The sequence below is a fragment of the Pan troglodytes genome, chromosome 22, assembly GCF_028858775.2.
Source record: "Pan troglodytes isolate AG18354 chromosome 22, NHGRI_mPanTro3-v2.0_pri, whole genome shotgun sequence".
Classification (NCBI taxonomy): Eukaryota; Metazoa; Chordata; class Mammalia; order Primates; family Hominidae; genus Pan; species Pan troglodytes.
In genome coordinates, this window is record NC_072420.2 from 46,481,556 (window position 1) to 46,498,293 (window position 16,738).

Consider the following 16,738-nt stretch of genomic DNA (forward strand, 5'->3'; position numbering starts at 1 on the left):
TAGATAATGGGTTGATGGGTGCAAACCGCCATGGCATGTGTATACCTGTGTAACAAACCTGCATGTTCTGCACTTGTGTCCCAGAACTTAAAGTATAAAAAAAATAATTTCTAAGAGTGCTTTTCATTTGTAATTTTCTGCCTGTATCATTTCACAATTTTATAAATATTGGATGACTTATTGTAGTAATTATCTTTCTGCATTTCCATCTCTATCTAGAATTTATTTCGATGACTCTATACATCAGGGTTCAGTTAGGAAAACCATTTCCACTCCACGCATTTAAAGAGAGCATGTTGAGTACAGAGAGTTGATTAGAAAGGTGATGTAGGGCTGAGGAGTACGGGAGATAAAGAGGGGGTGTGCGAGCAAGAGGAGGAAGGGGCTCACTGGGGCTGGAGTTGCTGGTGGTTCTGGGCTGGGGCCTGTCAGCCTGGGCCGGCTGCTGCGTGGGGAGCGCTATTGTCCTCGGCTCTGGGCTGGAGGTGCTGGTGGTTCTGGGCTGGGGCCTGTCAGCCTGGGCCAGCTGCTGCGTGGGGAGCGCTATTGTGCTCGGCTCTGGGCTGGAGGTGCTGGTAGTTCTGGGCTGGGGCCTGTCAGCCTGGGCCGGCTGCTGCGTGGGGAGCGCTATTGTGCTCGGCTCTGGGCTGGAGTTGCTGGTGGTTCTGGGCTGGGGCCTGTCAGCCTGGGCCGGCTGCTGCGTGGGGAGCACTATTGTGCTCGGCTCTGGATTCACGTGGAGGAGCTGATCTGAGCAGGGCTTGACTCTCCTAAAAGGAGCTGCCCCGCTTCCCTCCTGCCGCTGCCACTACAGCAGCTGCTAAGTGCGGCAGATGCCAGCAGCTGCTATGCTGCGATCCGGGTCGGGGGAAGGCCCTCTGTCCTGCTGCCTCTTCCCTGCATCATCTCCCATCAGAGACCCTCACAGGAAGCCAACTGATGAGGTTTGGGGGGCAGAATTCTAGGGGGTCCTAAGGCTTCTGCTCCCTGGTGTACAAGCCTTGCATACACACATCCTCTTGAGAGTGAGTGGGACCTGCTGGTAAGGTGGGACATCACCCCTGTGATTATGCCATGTTACTTGGCCAAGGGGTTTTGCAGATGGTATCAGGGTTTCTAACTAGTTGACTCTGAAGGATCAAGCACATCAATAATCAGGGTGATGTCACTGGAAAGCAAATTTTAGCCTAATAGAAAAAAGATTTATTGTGAAGTTTTATGCACAGTATTGAATTTTGTCAAATGCATTTTTCTGCATCTATTGAAATAATAATTTACTGCCTTATTATGTTAATATGGTAAATTACATATTGCCAGATTTCGCAATATATAACCAATTTTGCATTCCTGGTGTAAACCCTACTTGGTCGTGATTCGATTCTGTGTGTGTGTGTGTGTGTGTGTGAGTGTGTGTGACAGAGTCTCACTCTGTGGCCCAGGCTGGAGTGCAGTGGCACAATCTCAGCTCACGGCAGTCTCAGTCTCCTGTGCTCAAGCAGTCTTCACACCCCAGCCTCCCGAGTAGCTGGGAGTACAGGTGTACAGGGAGTACAGGGAGTACAGTACACCATCATGCCTGGCTAATTTTTTTTTTTTAATAGAGATGAGGTTTTGCCACATTTCTCAGGCTGGTCTCAAACTCCTGGGCTCAAGCGATCTTCCCACCTCGGTCTCCCAAAGTGCTGGGATTATAGGCGTGAGCCATCTGTGCCCAGCCAATTTTTGGACTTTTTTCACTAATATTTTGGTAATGATTTTTTATAGCTATGGTCATGAGAGACACTTTCATTTTTCTCATCTCTGTGTCAGATTTTAAAACCAGAGTTATGCTTGGTTTATGCAATGACTTTGGAATTATTCCCTCTTCCCTGTTTTCTGAAAGGGTTTGTGTAAGATTGGTGTTGTTATGTCTCTATGTGTTGGACAGAATTTGCCGGTGCCTTGAGTCTTCTTGTCGGGAAGGTATTTGACAACAACTTTCATTTTTTAGTTTCTATAGAGATACTCAAATTTCCTTTTACAGTTTGTATCAATTTTGGAAGTTGTAGTTTTAAAATGGCCCCACTTCATCTAAACTGATACATATGTTGGTGTGAAGTTGGTCATCGTAATAATCTCACATTATCATTTTAATATCTACCGGATTAGTACTGACAACTTGTCTTTCATATCTTTTGTGATTTTTGTTTTCTTTTTCTCTTGGTCTAGGTGTTTTTCCATTTTTTTGTATTTTTATATTAACCTTCTTTTCTTTATTTTGTTTACTGTTTGTTCGCTGTGCTTTCATCAGTCTCCATTCCTATTTGTTATTTCCTGCTGCATTTGCTACATGTGGCCACCTTCCAATATCACCACAGACTCCACGGCTTACAGCACAAGCTCATCACCTTTCAGTTCTGCTGATGACAGCCCCGACAGCAGGAGGCCCCACTGGGCTCTCCGCAGCAGTGCTGCATCCCTTCTTGAGGCTCACGGGGAGGACTCACCTCCTTGCCTCTTCCAGATTCTAGAAGTGCTCCCGTTCATCTGCTCCTGAGTCCTCCTCCACCTGCTGTGTCAGCCACAGGACCCAGTTTGGAAAGATTCTCCACTTTTAAGAACTCAAGTGATTAGAGTGGCCCCACCTGGATAATCCAGGATAATCTCGCCATTGCAAGGCCTGTGACCTTCATCACATCTGCACAGTCCCTTTGCCACAGAAACAGCAAACACATTTAGGACTGTTACATCTTCTTGATAAACTGACCCTTTTTTATTGTGAAACATTTCCCTTTCTACCTGCTAATACTCATTGTCCTTACACCAGCTTTGTCTGGTATTGAGACATGTTGGCTTGCTAGGATCAGTATTTGCATGCCATATTTTTTCTCATTGTTTTACTTTTAACTGTCTGTGCCTTTGTATTTAAAGTGTTTCTCTAAAAGTAGCACGTGCTTTGAGTCGTGCTTTTGTTATCTTGTCTGGCAGTACATTTTTAACTGGAGTGTTAAATCTGTTTACACCTATTGTAATAACTGATTTGGTTGAGTTTATTCTTCCTTCTTCTTATATGTTTTTTAATTGTCACTCTCTTCTTTTATAGCTTTTCCTTTTCCTGCCTTAATATTTATCAGTTATTCCTTAGAATTTCATTTTATTTCCTCTTTATCTTTTAGCTCTGCTTTGTATTTTTGTTGTTTTAAAATTTTTAATATACAACTTTATCATTGTTCACTCAAACTTATATTACACCTTTTCACATTTACTATGAGGACCTTACAACAATATACTTCCATTTAACTGCTCCTTTTTGGGGAGGTCGTGTTGCCATATAATTAACTTCTGCACATGCTATCATAAGCCAGAAGGTATCTGGTACAGGTCTCAGTCAATTTAGAGGTTTATTTTGCTAAGATTAAAGACCATGGGCTATGACACAGCCTCGAGAGGTCCTGAGAACATGTGCCCAAAGCATGGGTTTTATACTGTTTTCTGTTTTTGACACTCTGTACTCCTTCTCACGGATCTGAGTTTCCATCTGGCATCATTTTCTTCAGTCTGAAAATTTTCCCTTAACATTGTGTTATTGTCGTTTTTGAGATGGAGTCTTGCTCTGTTGTGCAGGCTGGAGAGTGCAGTGGTGCCATCTCGGCTCACTGTAATCTCTGCCTCCCAAGTTCAAGCGATTCTCCTGCCTCAGCCTCCCGAGTAGCTGGGATGACGCCCACCAACACACCCGGCTAATTTTTGTATTTTTAGTACAAACCGGCTTTCACCGTGTTGGCCAGAACTGCTGGCCTCAGGTGATCCGCCCGCTTCGGCCTCCCAAAGTGCTGGGATTACAGGCGTGAGCCACCGCGCCCGGCTGTGAACATTTTTTGTAGTGCAGTTCTGCTAGGTATGAATTCTCTCCATTTTTGTTGATTGATAATTTTGATGATGTCTTTATTTTGCCTTCATTTTGAAATTCTCTCTAAAATTTTAGGTTAGAGGTTTTGGGATTTTTTGCCCATATGTAATATGTCATTCCTTTGCCTCTGGCTTCCACTGTTTTTGATGAGAGGTCATTCCTTACTCTGTTCATTCTCTTTGTGCAATGTATTTTTTTCCTATTGCTTTGAAAATTTTCTCTGTCTCTGATTTTCAGCAGTTTGACTAGAATGTGTATGTATATGGTTTTCTTCTCTTCTGTTTTTTTATGGGAGTTTGTTGAGCATCTTTATATGTGTGATTGACACTAGCCATCAAATTTAGAAAATGGTTAGCCATCATATTTAACTTTTTCCCATTTCAGTCTTTCTTCTCTTCTGGGACTCCAGTTAAACATATTTTAGACCACTCACTATTGTCACGCAGGTCTCTCAGGTTCTGTTGTTTTATTTTTAAGCTTTTTTTAATCTATCTGTGCGTAGTTTGAATAGCGTCTGCTGTAGTTCCCTGGTTGCTTTGTGTGTAGTATGTGTTCTGCTGCTAAGTCCATCCAGTGAATTGTCTTCTCCGAAATTTTTATTTTTCATTTCTTGATTTCTAGTTGGCTCATTTTTATAGTTTCCCTTTTCTTCCTTAGATCTTCTGATGAGTTCACTCATTATGTTCAGTTTGTTCAGTCTGCCTTTCATTTTCTTTTTTGGAAATGGAGTCTCCCTCTGTTGCCCAGGCTGGAGTGCAGTGGCACGATCTCAGCTCACTGCAACCTCTGCCTCCCAGGTTCAAGCAATTCTCCTGCCTCAGCCTCCTGAGGAGCTGGGATTACAGGCATGCGCCACAACGCCCGGCTATTTTTTGTATTTTTTAAATAGAGATGGGGTTTCACCATGTTGGCCAGGCTGGTCTCAAACTCCTGGCCTCAAGTGATCCACCTGCCTTGGCCTCCCAAAGTGCTGGTATTGCAAGCGTGAGCCACCACACCCAGCCTTCCTTTAATTTTCTAACAAATTTATAATAGCTCCTTTAAAAGTACCTGCCCAATAACCCCAATGTGTCTGCCATCTCTTTATTTTTATGGACTAAATTTGTTTTCTGATATTGGACCATGTTTTTCTGCATCTACATATGTGCAGTATTTTTTGTTTGTATGATGTTCATTGGATAGTTGTGCGTCGCTTAATGACAGGGACACATGCTGAGAAATGTGTTGTTAGGCAATTTCCTCCCTGTGTGAACATCATGGTGTGGACTTACACAAACCTAGCTGGTGCAGCCCACTACACACCTAGGCTGTATGGTACAGCCTATTGGTCTTAGGCTACAAAGCTGTGTAGTGCATGACTGTGCTGAATACTGTACGCAGTTGTGACACAGTGGCAATTGTGTGTTTAAACACTTCGAAACATAGAAAAGGTGAAGTAAAAATACAGTATAAAACATAAAGAATGGCACACCTGGGTAGGGCATTTATGAATGGAGCTGGCAGGACTGGAGGTTGCTCTGGGTGAGTGAGTGGTGGGTGAGTGGTGAGTGAGCTAGTGAGTGGTGAGTGGTGAGTGAGCTGGTGAGTGGTGAGCTAGTGAGTGGTGAGTGAGTGGTGAATAGTGAGTAGTGAGTGGTGAGTGGTGGGTGAGTGAGTGGTGGGTGAGTGGTGAGTGATGAGTGGTGAGTGGTGAGTGAGTGGTGAGTAGTGAGTGGTGAGTGGTTGGTGAGTGAGTGGTGGGTGAGTGGTGAGTGATGAGTGGTGAGTGGTGACTGAGTGATGAGTGGTGAGTGGTGAGTGATGAGTGATGAGTGGTGAGTGGTGAGTGATGAGTGGCGAGTGAGTGATGAGTGAGTGGTGAGTGGTGAGTGAGTGGTGAGTGATGAGTGGTGAGTGGTGAGTGAGTGGTGAGTGGTGAGTGATGAGTCGTGAGTGAGTGGTGAGTGGTGAGTGAGTGGTGAGTGGTGAGTGATAAGTGAGTGGTGAGTGAGTGGTGAGTGGTGAGTGATGAGTGAGTGGTGAGTGAGTGGTGAGTGGTGAGTGAGTGGTGAGTGAGTGGTGAGTGAGTGGTGAGTGATGAGTGAGTGGTGAGTGATGAGTGGTGAGTGGTGAGTGAATGGTGAGTGGTGAGTGATGAGTGAGTGGTGAGTGAGTGGTGAGTGGTGAGTGAGTGGTGAGTGATGAGTGAGTGGTGAGTGGTGAGTGATGAGTGGTGAGTGAGTGGTGAGTGAGTGATGAGTGATGAGTGGTGAGTGAGTGGTGAGTGGTGAGTGAGTGGTGAGTGATGAGTGAGTGGTGAGTGATGAGTGAGTGGTGAGTGAGTGGTGAGTGGTGAGTGGTGAGTGAGTGATGAGTGAGTGGTGAGTGGTGAGTGAGTGGTGAGTGGTGAGTCAGTGGTGAGTGGTGAGTGGTGAGTGAGTGGTAAGTGGTGAGTGAGTGGTGAGTGGTGGGTGAGTGAGTGATGAGTGAATCTGAAGGCCAGGACATTACTGTGCACTGCTGTAGACTTCATAAGTACTGTACACTTGGGATATGCTAAATTTATGATATAACAAAATTTATTTCTTCAATAATAAATTAACTTTAGCTTACTGTAACTTTTTTGCTTTATAAACCTTTAGATTTATTTTTTAACTTTTGACTCTTTTGTAATAACACTTAGCTTAAAACACAAACACATTGTATACAGCTACGCCAAAATATTTTTTCTTTATGTTTTTATAAGAATTTTTCATGTTTAAGATCCCCTTCCCCTTCCCCCTCCCCCTCTCCCTGCCCCTCCCCTCCCTCTCCCTCTTCCCCCTCCTCCTCCCCTCCCCTCCCCTCCCCTTTGGTTAAAAACTGAGACACACACACACACTTCAGCCTAGGCCTGCACAGGGTCAGAATCGTGCATGCCACTGTCTTCCACCTCCATGCGTTGTCCCGCTGGAAGGTCTTCAGGGGCAGTAACAGGCGTGGAGCTGTCCTCTGCTGTGATCACAGTGCCTGCTTCTTGACACCTCCTGAGAGACCTGACTGAGGCTGTTCTATGTTAACTTTTTTTTTTTAATAAATAGAAGGAGTACACTAGAATAATGGTAAAAATATAGTATAGTAAATACACAAACCAGTAACACCATCGTTTATTATCATCGTCAGGTATTACTATTGTAAGTAATTGTACGAGTTACGCTCTGATGTGACTGGCAGGGCAGCAGGTGAGTTTACACCAGTATCACCACAGGCGTTGGGGGAGCCAGCTGCACTCCTTCCTAAGGAGGCCACAGCGTCGCAGGGTGGTGGGACTTTTCAGCTCCATTCTAATTTTAAGGGACGGCTGTGGTATATGGCAGTCTGTTGTTGCCTGAAATGTCGTTGTGTGGCACGTGAGTATATATGCTACGCTGTTAAGAATTTGGGGTGTTGTGTTTGTTGTTTTTGGTTTTTATTTCTGCAGGCATCTAATTTACCGAAACTTCATGTCATGGCTCTGTCGAACTTTGTCAAGGAAAGTCTTCACTATCCCTTCCTCTAGAACTTCACGTTGTCCTCCTCCTAAGGTGTAGCCTTTCATGGGTCTCAAGTGAACACCCTGGATGCTGAGTGAGGGGCCTCCACTGTGGCTGTGAGCAGTCCCCGCCTCATGGTACCACATGTCATTTAGCGTGTCTGTTCACCTCATACACCCCAGTAGTTCTGTCTCTCTCTGCCATTCCTCGTGGAGTCCTTGCGTGCACAGCATAGTATTTGGCCAACATCTTCCTGCAGTTTGGGGGCCCCGTCTCCTCTTAGCTCTTGCCTCTGCTGTCCCCATCTCCCATATTCCAGCTGCTGCCGCAGCCCCCATGCTTGCCTTTTGTCCTCAGCCCCCCAGTGAGGCAGCAGCTTGTGTGTGTGCTGCACTGCCGTGAGCAGCAACTTGACAGTGGACGCAGCTAGAAAGCAGCCGGCGAGGAGCTCAGCGTGTGTCTCCGCCGGGTGAAAGATCACAGTCCTGCACCCTGCTGTGCAATGCTCGAACACACTTGCTTCTTATTTCTCTCCAATTCTTAAGGTTTTTACTGTGGGATCGTAAGTCCTTACTCCTTCATGGTTGGAATCAAAATCTAAAACCTTGTAGTTTCCATTTTCAGTTGATGATATCCTTATGAACTCAGGATTTATTTCACTTTTGAAAAGTTAATAGTCTTTATGTTTTAGGGCAATTTTATTCTACAATACAGAAAAATTATTGGAAAGTATAGAGCGTGCAACCTCCTCCCCTCATACAGAGCTTCTCCTGTTACGTACATCTTGCCTCAAGTGTGGTACAGTCAATGAACCAATATTGGTACATTATTATTATTATTTTTTGAGACAGAGTCTCGCACTGTCGCCCAGGCTGGAGTGCAGTGGTGCGATCTTGGCTCACTGCAACCTCCACCTCCCGGGTTCACACCATTCTCCTGCCTCAGCCTCCCGAGTAGCTGGGACTACAGGTGCGTGCCACCAAGCCTGGCTGATTTTTTGTATTTTAATAGAGACGGGGTTTCACCTTGTTAGCCAGGATGGTCTCGATCTCCTGACCTCATGATCTGCCCGCCTCGGCCTCCTAAAGTGCTGGGATGACAGGCGTGAGCCGCCGCGCCGGCCTGGTTCATTATTATTAACGGATGGTCATAGTTTGCATTGGGGTTCACTGTGTTGAACACAGGTTTTGACAAGTGTCCAGTGACATGTGTCCCTGTCATTACTGTGTCATACAGAAGAGCTCCACTGCCCCCATGCGCTTCACGTACTCACTCCTCCCGTCCCTGAAGCCCCTGGCAACCACTAATGTTTTTATTGTCACTATAGTTTTGCCATTTGCAGAATGTTTTGTAAGAAACTGCCACAGTTTTGTAAGAAACTGCCAAACTATCTTCCCAAGTGGTTGCATCACTTTGCAAACTAAAAACTCTCTAACCGTGAGATCTATTAGTCATGCTCCTTGGTATTTACTCAAAGGATTTGAAAACTTCAGCCTACACAACAACCTGCACACAGATGTTTATAGCAGCTTTGTTTATCATTGCCAACACTTGGAAGCAACCAAGACATCCTTTAGTAGGCAAATGAATACACCAGTGGTGCATCCAGACAGTGGAATATGATTCAGCACTACAAAGAAATGAGCTGTCAAACCATGAAGTGATGCGGAGGAACCTTGAATGCGTGTTACTTAGTGAAAGAGGCCAGCCTGAAAAGGCTGCATGCTATACGATTCCAACTATATGACATTCTGGAAAAGACAAAACTATAAAAATAGTATAAAGATCAGTGGTTGCCAAGAGGTGGGCGGAGAGATGGATGTGTAGGTGGATCACAGAGTACTTTTACTACAAGGAAAATACTCCGGGTGATGCTGTAATGGTGGATGCGTGTCATTACACATTTGCCCAAACCACAGAGTACAGCACCGAGCGTGAGCCCTGCTGTGAACTCTGGACCTGGGGGGTGGTGATGTGCCCACGTGGGTTTGGTTGTGACTCATGTACTGCTCTGGTGGCGGGCTGTGGGGGATGGGCCGTGGGGGATGGGGGTATATAGGAAATCTCTGTGTTTTGTGCTCAGTTTGCTGCTCTAAAAAATAAAACCTAAACAAAGCAGTCGGAGTCCCTGAAGACTGTCCTGTGACAGAGCAGGAAGGGCTCCCTTAGCTCTGAGGGAAAGCACTGGTTATGTATTTGCTCTTCTCCCAAGAACACACAGTCTAATTTTGATCCTCTTTACAGACGGGACGAAGAGCATGTTCATCAAGTAAGCGGATGCAGGTGCAGAGACCACACCTGGCACGACACTGCCGTTGGGCACCCCAAGGCTGAGGCCGGCAACCACTGTTGTCCCCAGAGTCCATCTGGTTTCTAGAGTGGAAAATGGAAAGGGGTCAAACCGCCCACGCAGCCCTGAAGTCCTTGATGGTAGCGTAGATTCTACAGTCTTCCCCAGGTGCTATCTTGGCTGAGGTGGGGAAGGCTCCTGGGGACTGTACTTGGCCTTTTATGCCTTAATATCCTGCTCAAGGCTGGGGCCAGAGGGCTTGTCTGGCAGCTGCTGGGCACCTCTGTCCAGTGCTGTACCAGAACGTCTAGCAGATGGGTGTGCGGGCACAGGGCCTCTGCCAGATGGACTCGGGCCAGGCTCTGTCTGTCATGTTAATTGTGGGTCCATGATGGTGTCTGAGTCCCCTGGAGTGGGCAGGAGCTCAGGCCCCAGACCCAGCCATTGTCTGAAGGTCCGGGGCCTGGCCACTCACTCTGCCCATCATGCTGTCACTCCAGGCAGTTACTCAGGCCCGCTGGGGAAGGTGGGGTGAATGTTTGCTGTACACCGCAGGACTGTTGCGGGTCTTCCCTGGAGACTGGGTCTCCGTTTCAGCCACTGGCTCTGACCCATGGACCAGCTCAGACCTCATCTCCTCTGAAGGGAGTGGTGCTGGCCTTTTCCTGGCTCTCGGCTATGTGTGGGATGGTGCTGGCCTTCTCCCGGCTGTCAGGTGTTTTTGGTGTGTCCATGTCAAGTGTATCCGTCCTAGGAACACCCAGTCCGGCTGCCATGGCAGTGGGCACCACGGGCCAGCACACCTTTGCTGCCTGTGAGGTCGTTGCGCCTACCTGGCCCCATGGGCTCCATTTTATCTCGTCGCTTTGCTGTCTGGGAACTTTGTCACCCACGGATAGGAGTGCCAGGCCCAGGAGGATGTCACGCAGTGTTGGCACTTCAGCTTGGCTGCTGTTCTCCCGCAATCCTTGTGAGGGCCTATGATGACCCAGGTCAGGATAGGACAGGTGGCTTGGGTTCTGCGGGCCACACGGTCTGCAGTGTGCATGGCCTTGACCTGGTGCTGGAAGGCAGCTGCAGACCACGAGTCAAGGAGGGGGTGAGACTGTGCTCCGGGGAAACGTGGATTGTGGATATGGGCAGCCAGCGGGGCCTGCAGATCCCTGGGTTAGAGCCAAGCCCCAGAGGCACCTTGGTTTCTGAGAAGCCAGGGGAGGGAGTTCCTGGGACCTGGGGGATGACCATGGACCTCTGCTGCCACCTCGTGGCAGGGCTGACATATCTGAGCCACGTCCTTTTCTCCCGGTTTAGAAATATCCTGGTGGGAGGCGCTTTTTCATCCTTGCAGTAGACAGGCAGCTCTGTTGGCCACACGATCTGGGCTGTGTGCCCCGCCTTCAGCAGAGGCCCTCAGGACCCTGCAGGATACAGCCTCGAGAGGACAGAGCCTCAGACTCTGAAGGCCACAGCGGTGATAGCACACCTGTGTCTGAGGAGTGCGTTCTGAGAGGAGACCCGGCCCCTCGTCCTTGTCCATCCATGTGGCTCCTGCAAAGCACCCTTGTCTTGCAGAGCCAGCGAGCCTGGCGTTGTGACCTGGGCTAACTTGGTACCTTTTCTCTTTTTAGAGGCAGAATCCTTTCTTGAGAACAGCATCTTTCAACTCCTGACCTGCTCCCCCTTCCCAGTTCCCCCTCCTTGCCTGGCAGGCTGGGAGGCACCCCCTCTCCTGTGCAGCCTCTCCCTAATCCTGGATTCCGCAGGAGCTCCAAGACCCTCAGGGTCGCCAGTGACTCCTGGGTCACACTGTGGCCCAGCACACACTGAGCTCCAGCCTGATGTCCAGCCCAGGAGGTCCTCAACTGAGGTCCAGTACCCCCCTGCACCACGCTGTGGGCCCCACACCTTCCCCCAACTCTTTTCTAGAACACTCTTCCCTGCCTGCACCCTGCTGTGGGCCCCGCCCCCTCCCCTAACTCATTTCTAGAACTCTCTCCCTCACCTGTCTCCCTGGTTTTTGTTCTGGCTTCTCCACGGGACCCTCCTGTCCTCCCGTGTGATGCTGACTGCTCGTGACATGTTGCAGCCTGTCTCTGCTCCCTTCCCTGCTCTTGTCACTTCTTGCTGGTGCTCTGTGGCTGTCACGCAGACTGGGGTTGGGGTTCTGTTCCCTCTACTGTACTGGAGCTCCAGGTCATGGGAGGCAGCAGAGCCCAGCCCTGGCCCTTCGAGCCTCTGTCCTGCAAGTACTGGCAGTGTCAGGAAGGCACCGCCCAGGGGAGGCTCCTCCTTAGGGTGCATTGTCACTCGGCGTTTCCGACACCTGCTCTCATCATTTTCCTACCTTCTCTTTCCTGACAACTTAGATATTTATCAGACCCCAAAATCATGAGCCTTGAGAAATGATATTCCACATGCTCATCCTCTGGAGGACACCTGGAACTGAGCTTGCTTCCCTGCTCACCCTGGGAAGTGGTTTCACAATGTCCCTCAACGTGTGACTGTCACCCATAGCCTCCGGTATCTCTCCGTGTTCAGTGTGAGGCCATTTGCTCGTTTGACCCTTTTGAAGGTCAGGAGAAGCTGGCAGGACTCCTGCAGGCACAGGCACCGGCACCGTCATCCTGGAAGCCGTCAGGGTCCTCAGCCCCCACTGCAGCCTGAGCCTTTCCTCTGGCCGCACTGTCCATTTCTTTAGCTCCTCTTTTGCCTTTTCTGGGGCCTTCTCCGGTGTTTTGCGTTCTTTTAAATGTTTCATGGTTAAAACTGGACACATCCCCCAAGAAGCTATAAATCAACCATAGCAAGAACTGATCTCTTTCCAGGTGACTATAAAAATGATTTTTTAAAAATGGTTCTTTAAAAATTGTCAGTTAAGCAGATAACAGACCCAAGACAGGGCCAGGAGAGTGAGGGGCGGATATGGCATGGGACAGGGTTAGGAGAGTGAGGGGCGGACGCAGCATGGGACAGGGCCAGGAGAGCAAGGGGTGGACCTGGCATGGGACAGGATTAGGAGAGCAAGGGGCGGACCCAGCACAGGACAGGGCCAGGAGAGCAAGGGGCGGACCCGGCATGGGACAGGGTTAGGAGAGTGAGGGGTGGACCCAGCAGGGGACAGGGTTAGGAGAGTGAGGGACAGGGTTAGGTGCACGAGGGGCAGACCTGGCACAGGACACACCCATCTTGGTTGTGAGTTTCTGACTCTTCTTGGTTTTGGTGACCTTGACTGTCCTGAGCAGGACTAATCAGGCATTTTTCAGGCTATCCCTCTGCTGGGATCTGTCTGATGCTTTTCTCATGGGTACAGGAAGGGGCTATGAGTTTGAGGAGGAAGCCCCCAGAGGTGAAGTACCACTGTCACCCCATGGTATCGGGCACACCCTGTCACTGTGACTCACATGTGAGGCTGACCTGGGCCCTAGCTGGGGGTAAGGTCTTCCCCCTCCGTGCTGTCCTCTTATAGGACATCGGTCTGTGCAACCTAAGGGTGAGATAAGATTGTAGTTTTATTCAACTCTTACTTTTAAAATTTTACAAGGACTTACATTGACGTAGTGGGTGAGATTAGAATTAGACTGTGACTTTTTAACTTTCTGGTCTAAAACTGATTGTACTGGCACCTTTTGTGAAATGACCTCTGCAGTCCCCATGACCCCTCAGGTCAGTCACCTCTGTTCCCTGCGTGTCGTCCTCCCCGGCGCCCGCTGGCATGGCTGCTCTGCTGTGCCAGGAACACAGGGTTTCAGAGTTTCAGAAAACGTCGGCCTTAATTCCTTCAGGGGACCTTCCACACTGTGCAGCTCCAGGAGAAGTCCTGCTGGGGATTCGGTTGAGGTGGTGTCTGGTCTCTTCATGAGTGGAAAGTGCAGCCGTTTAACCCCCTTGAGCTCCCACCCCAGGCGTGGACTTTCCGCTGTGCAGATTCCCTTTCATGTCCCGCAGAACCACGCGTGTCCATTCTTCTGAGAGTTTTTTCCTGGTCCTCACACAGTGTGTGGGCTCGGCATGGGCTGTGATCTTTGGCTCTGTGATTCACTGACTCACCCAAAGGGGTGGCCGACGGGTTCCTGCAGGGCAGCTGTGGCAATTCAGGGCCCATGGGCCTGGGTTCAGGGATGCTCCTCAAAGAGTGTGGCAAAGGACCCCAGGCAAAGTAGGTTTTGTTTTTTTTAATTTTTTAATTTTTATTTATTTATTTTGAGATGGAGTCCCTTTCTGTCGCCCAGTTTGGAGTGCAATGGCATGATCTCGACTCACTGCAACCTCCATCTCCCGGGTTCCAGCAATTCTCCTGCCTCAGCCTCCTGAGTAGCTGGGATTACAGGCACCCACCACCACGCCCAGCTAATTTTTTTATTTTTAGTAGAGATGGGGTTTCACCATGTTGTCCAGGCTGATCTCAAACTCCTGACCTCACGTAATTCACCCGCCTTGGCCTCCCAAAGTGCTGGGATTACAGGCATGAGCCACTACGCTCGGCCTGTTTGTTTCTTTTAAATAAATGCTTCTCAATTTATAATGTGTCTTTAGTTGATTTCCAGCATCCTAAAGTGGCTATTTTTGATGGTTTCATCCCATTTGTCATTGTCTTGGGCAGGGGATGTGCTGAGCCCCTCACTCTGCCTCCTGGGAGTCCTGCCTCCTGCATCGTTTCTCTCGGACACTCAGGACAAGTCTAAGGATCACATCACTGCCCTCAGGTGCAAGTCCCTTTCCAGAGCACATGTGCTTTTAGAACACTCCGAGTTTTGCTGTGTTTTAGATCTCATTTCCTTCTTTTTCTACATTTGTTCCATTGTCTAACTAAGAGACTCAGGGCATCAGGCAAGTCATGTCAGAAAGGTTGGCTTTAGAAGCCACATCCCAGAATTCCTAAACTTAATCATGGAAGGAGGGGGCAGACTGACAACGCATTCCCTATGTCCTCTAAAGAGATTTCTCCCGTTTGGATTGCTTTATCCCCAGAGGTGTGCTGTAGAACCAGCCTGGGTTCACAGTAAATCTCTGCTTCCGCAACAGCAGTGAGCTCTCAGCCTCCCTGCCCTGGTCTTGTCTCTAGGGCCTGTAGGTCTTTGTGGACTGATGGTGTGGGTGGGTTTCTGAGGGTCTGCATGGACTCATGGTGTGGATGGGTTTCTGAGGGTGTTGGTAGCAGTAACGGTTCCACATGACGAAACCCAGACGGCTGCTCCCCACTGTGCATCCACCCGGATTCACCCGCTGCTTTGCTGGCTGATGTCTGCAAGGACATAGATGGCCTGCATCTGGCAGGGGCTGCAGGAAAGCTGGGCAGGACGTGGGGCCATTAGAAGAGGTGTGAGACTGTCATCAGCAGTAAAAAGGGGAACAGCCCAGGGAGCCCTCTTGTGAGTTTATGGCTTAAGGTCCGAGTACAACTTCGTTTGAAAGAAATGCCTTCCTCCTGAGAAAACATGGACAAGCCTGCAAGCCCTGCACCCTGCAGGTGGGCAGCTGCAGAGAAGGGGCACCCTGGTACCTGGCAGGGGGCCTCAGCCCTGGCCTGCATACAGCAGGTGTCCCTGCATTGGCTCTGAGCTTGTGCCACACAGGAGGTGGCTGTGATGCCAAGCCCTTGCTCTGAGGTTCTAATTGCTGTGGTCTTGGTGGTTCAGGGATGTTTGCGAGCTCCTGAGTGACTCCAAAGTAAAAGCAAGGCTAGGTCACCACAGAATCTAGATGACGTTCTCAGCGCCTTCCTGGGAGTAAGTGGCTGCCTCGGCCACTGCTGCCTGTCTGCGTGGCTGCTCTGTGGAGCCTGGCCCTCCTCCCTGATCGTCATCTCTTAGGAAATGAGGCAAGGGAGAGTGTCCCCGCCGCCGTGGAGAGCCCAGGACCTGAGCACTCAGCTGGCCCTCCTGTGTGACCCGTGTCCTGCCTGCCGCCCAGCACCCTTCTGTCTTGTCCCTCAACCCATGGCTGGTGATTTTGGGAGGGGTCTGCCACTCCTGGCTGCTCCGCAGGCTCCTCCCTCCCAGTTGGCAGATCAGTGTCACCGTGGATGAGTTTCCTTGAGATTGTTTTTCTGTATTAGACAGAGGAGACCCTTTCTTATTTTTCAGGGCTCATATAGATCATTATTTCTTTTTGCATCTCAGTAGGAATTCTGCAATTCAGTAGGGAAATGCTGGAAACTGGGAGGAGGGAAGACTCCTCACTTTGTCTGGGGAGGGGAAGTTCTGTCAGGCAGGGCATCAAGGTTGCCCCAGCAGAGGTGGGGTTGGTGGTGGGACGTGGGGGCCCATGTGGAATCTTTCACAGGGAGGGATTCAGTGCATACAGTGCATACAGTGACATGGAAATAAATCCAAATGAGTTTTTCCTTATTTTAACTGTTAGTATTAAAATACATTTACTTCCAAGTTACTACCTATGAAAGAAAAATATATATAACTAAAGAGGAAAAGAAAAAAGCAGTGAGGGCGGGGTGCAGTGGCTCACGCCTGTAATCCCAGCATTTTGGGAGGCCAAGGCAAGGTCGGGAGTTTGAGACCAGCATGGCCAACATGGAGAAACCCCGTCTCTACTAAAAATACAAAATTAGCCAGGCGTGGTGGCACATGCCTGTAATCCCAGCTACTCGGGAGGCTGAGGCAGGAGAACTGCTGGAACCCGGGAGGTGGAGGTTGTGGTGAGCCGAGATTGCGGCATTGCACTCCAGCCTGGGCAGCAAGAGTGAAACTGTCTCAAAAAAAAAAAAAATTAAATTAAATAAAGCAGTGAGAATGAGACAAGTCCAGGTGTCATGTTACCTCAATGCATTTGAACGGTTCAACTTTCCTGTTAAAAGACAGGCACTAAGAGCTGCTCTGATCCACATAACGCAGGTGAATGTGAGGATAACTACACTCAGTGAAAGAAGCTTGACATGAATGAGTCTAAACTCTCTGATTTCACGCATGCAAAATTCTAGGTGTGTGAAGTACTCTGTGGTGACGTGAAGCAGGTGCGTGGCCTTCAGCTTTTAGGAGGATGGAGTCAGGGTGCCTTCCCTGTCCTCCCCACCAGGCATGTACAAAGGTGCTGGGTATTTTATATAAAACATGC

At 49.0% G+C, this 16,738-nt stretch overlaps 1 protein-coding gene across 50 annotated transcripts in view; it reads left to right on the forward strand.

The window, feature by feature from the left end:
• The window catches only part of PCBP3 (poly(rC) binding protein 3), a 309,972-nt gene that overhangs the window by 174,066 nt on the left and 119,168 nt on the right, over positions 1-16,738 (forward strand). The gene's annotated exons all lie outside the window — the stretch shown is intronic.